The sequence below is a fragment of the Triticum aestivum genome, chromosome 2B (genome assembly GCF_018294505.1).
Source record: "Triticum aestivum cultivar Chinese Spring chromosome 2B, IWGSC CS RefSeq v2.1, whole genome shotgun sequence".
Taxonomy (NCBI): domain Eukaryota; kingdom Viridiplantae; phylum Streptophyta; class Magnoliopsida; order Poales; family Poaceae; genus Triticum; species Triticum aestivum.
Genome location: NC_057798.1, coordinates 699,866,650 through 699,870,619, shown reverse-complemented (window position 1 = coordinate 699,870,619; position 3,970 = coordinate 699,866,650). Strand labels below are relative to the sequence as shown.

General features: G+C 52.9%; 1 pseudogene; it reads right to left on the bottom strand.

The window, feature by feature from the left end:
* Positions 1-385: 385 nt before the first annotated feature.
* Positions 386-3,150, bottom strand: LOC123042157 (BTB/POZ and MATH domain-containing protein 2-like; annotated as a pseudogene).
* Positions 3,151-3,970: the final 820 nt, after the last annotated feature.

The window sequence follows — 3,970 nt, the reverse complement described above, 5'->3', positions numbered from 1 at the left end:
AATACGCTCTTGGGTACCAGTATCAGCGCATGAAAACAGAGCAGATATATATGCTATGCTAATTCAGCCCAAAGTCCAATGTCCAAACCATGTTGTCCAGATGAAAATAACCCAGCAAACGATGATGGATATGGATGTTTTTAGAATTCATAGTGCAAACCATCTTGGGAGAGGCTCAGAAAATAAAAACCGATACTGAATGCGGCAATTTTTGTTATGTTCAACTTAGCTTTGAAAGAAATTTATTCAGAGAAAATTCTTGCATAAATTACTCATACCCCTGGTGAAGACAGCTTCTGTTTTAAGATATCCACCAGGGCCCATGGACAGCTTCTCATGAGGTGCTTGAATCCATTGGTTTCATTGACGGCGTTGATCACATCCTGCGACGATACAAATGTGGTGCAAGCATTTTTCAGTCACACGCGATCACGCTGCTCTGCTAAAGTTAGAGTGGTCGCGACTGTTTGCTCGTTTATGTTTTGGCATAGCTTCCCTTCGCATATCGTCACCAGCCTGTCCAATCCATATTGATCTCCAACGAGTGGATTGCAAAAAATCACCACATTTGGGGCATCGTTTCCGAAAAATCACCATATTGATCACATCCTGTCCAATCTTTTGCAAAAATCACCGCGGATTCGGTAAACATTTTGCAAATAGCACTGATCACGTGATTTGGCTCATTTGATCACTTTCTGACAAGTGGGACCAGATTGTAAGAAGCTGACTTGGCATAACATTTACACACACACCCTTAGATCTAAAAAGAAAAAGCAATCAACCCCTCCCTCCGTTCGCTGCCTGCAGGACGCCTCCGTGGCCGCTCCGCCCGCTTAGTCGGCGGCATGCTGCCTCACCGGCGAGCCACTACGCCGCCACCTTTCATCTCCACCACCACGCCGCGCTCGTCGCCTGCTGCAGACAGAGCCGCAGATCCCCTCCTTCTCCCGTCTCCTGCTCTCTGCAGCAGCCATGCCCCCGGACGTGATGTGCCACCGCTTCTGCAGTGAGCCGGCCGCCATGGTCGTTTCCGTCAACTACCATCGTGCACCAGAGCACCGGTACCCCGTCGTGGAACTCGTCCTCGAGGAACCCCGCAACTCGACGACGGCGGCGAACTTGTGGAGCGTCGCCACCGGGAGGCTCACTGGCGCTTGTCCAGCCCTAGCCTCTGGCCGCCGCAGTAGCCTGCTCTGCCCAGGAAGCTGCACTGCCACCCGTCTCAGCCGGAGCGGCTTGGGTTTGACCGGGAGACGATGCTCCGGCAAGCAGCGCGAGCCGAGATTGCGGCCGACCAGGAGCTTCAACAAGTGCGCATGAGTGTGCACACACATGCGTGGTTCAAATCAAGGTTGGAAAAGGCGGTGGGCGTAAGCGAGCGAGGCGGTTGGCCTTCGCCTAGTGCCTAGGCAGTGCCTAAGCGTCCTAGGCGCGGCCTAGGTGTTAATATAGTTTTCACTCGTAGTGTATTTGTGATTATTATATGGGTGTTGATATTAGTTTAGGGCATATAAGTAACTTAGTTGCCATCTACTGCCATTGGAATATAACCCGTTCGGCATGTCAGTACAGTCTGTGGCATGATTTCTTGCTTGGGTGGACAATTCCTTGCTTTCCCTACCTAGACCTCCATTTATGCCCTAGACGAAGCGTTTGGCCTTTGCCTAGCGCCTAGGTGTGCCTAAGCGTCTCCTAGGCACTGCGTTTTCCAACAGAGGTTCAAATCAATAGAAATTACTTAGAAGAGAACAGGGGAAGAATTGATATGCTCTGGAGCTCACCCGCTCGCGGCCAGATGCAGGCACAACTCATCCTGCACGACTTCCTTGGCGTCTCCCTCGTCGCCGGCATCCCCAGCACGGCCGACACGCTCGAGGATCCCTAGCGCATCCACAGCGCGGCCGACATCCTTGGCCTTGCTGCGCGCCGCATGGACCGCACGCACGCACGCGTCATCGGGCGGGAGCGGCGGGTAAGGAGAAAGAGGGCCACGGCGTGGTGGCTCGCCGGCGGGGTAGAGGACGCACGGGGTGGCGCCGGAGTTGGGCAGCTCGGGGCCTCTCCCGATCCAGACGGGATCGAGGCAGGGGGGAGGAGGGTCTGATTGCTTCTTCTTTTTACAATTCAGGGGTGTGTCTGTCAAAACTTTGCCAAGTCACCTCCTTACAATCTGGTCCCACTTGTCAGAAAGTGCTTAAATGAGCTAAATCACCTGATCAGTGCTATCTGCAAAATGTTTACCGAATCCGCGACGATTTTTGTAAAAGATTAGTGACCTGGTGCTTTTCCGCAAACAATGCCCCAAATGTGGTGGTTTTTTGCAATTCACTCATCTCCAACAGACAACAAATGCCACAATATCCCGTTTTTTTCAAGATCGCTAGCATGTGGGAGCGTATCAGTGTACATGAAATAAAGAAGTGCCTCAAAGATGTCGGACGTCATGTCATGAACATTGACGGGTTTCATAGGGTCCTCCTTTATCGTCGGGTCCAAAAGCTCTGCCCTGAAGGCCGGCGACCGTGCCGCCAGAACGTGTCTATGAGCACGGAAGGATTTGTCACCCACGATGAAGGTGACATCTGGGCCTTCCTCGCCCTTCAACATCCTTCCAAAATCTTCGTGCAGATTTGACGATGGGGTTGGGATGGTGAAGGTGCGCACCTCTTCGGTGTGATGCTTCCTCTTGACAGTCAAAACACACCTGATCATCACATAGTCGTCGTTGCGGGATACCTACCGTTGCAGCTTGGACTTCTTGACGAAGCGCTCATACCCCCAAAAAGTGCCTGTGGATTTGAAGGTATGCTGTAGGCGCACTTGCTCAAACGCTTGGCCGTCCTTGCCCAATAAACCCAGGGTGTAGTTGGTCTGCAACTCTGGTTCTCCTTTGCACAGACGCAAGAAGGCCGAGGCGTGGACACCTCCGTCCACCTTCCACCCATCCGGATAGAACGTGATGCCCCAGTCGCAATCACTGACTCTGAACGTGCTCGACGAGACCAAGTTGCCGGTGCCCATGCCGTCTAGCAGAGAGAAGCCCGTGACTTGGAAACTGTGCGCCGCGGTATCGCCCTCTGTAAAACTCGTCGACCACGTCTCCGGCACGGACTGCTTAGCCAGAGAATAGCCGACGGTGTTTCCCATGGCAAAAGTTGGGAGATCGAGCCAAGGGCAACAGGCTGGTGCTGCAGGTTCGTGACATTTTTTTTTAAAAAGGAGACTTGCCCCCGACCTCTGCATCTGAAGGATGCATGCAGTCATATTATTAAAAGTCTCGAAGTAATACAAAGTCAAAAATTATTACAGCTCACAAAAGGAACAAAGAACACATAAAAAACTCAATACCACAACCGGTATGAATAAAAGGACAAGATCCCTAGACTAGACTCTCATCCTGTTATGCGACCGTCATCCAAACCGGTTACATATAACTCGTGCTACCATCTCCCACTGGTTGCACCCAGTAACAAACGGCTCCCTGGAGTCCATGTAGCGTGGGTTGACCTACTAGAGGCTGCCATTTGAGGCGAGCGGCACGCCCGTCTCGCAAGAGTACACTACCGGACTCGCGGTCTATGCCTACGGCCACGGGCCGTCGGCATAGATCTATGCCTACGGCTGCCGTCGGCATAGACCCGTCGGCGTAGATGTCGTCAACGTAGTCTTGTCAGACCGTCGGCATAGTATAGCTGTCGGCATAGGTGTCTATGCCGACGGCCTGGCGTCAGCCGTCGGCATAGTATAGCCGTCGGCAATGTTTGCTGTCTGACGGCCGCGGACGGCGCCGTCAAAAGCGCGGACGAATCATGCAATGCCATGTGGCAGATGTATGCCGACGGCAAAGCCGTCGGCATATCTCTGCCATGTGGCAACCCGTGGTACTCCTGGTGGCAGGGCTATGCCTACGGCAAAGCCGTAGGCATAGATGAATCTATGCCGACGGCTTTGCCGTAGGCATAGCTCT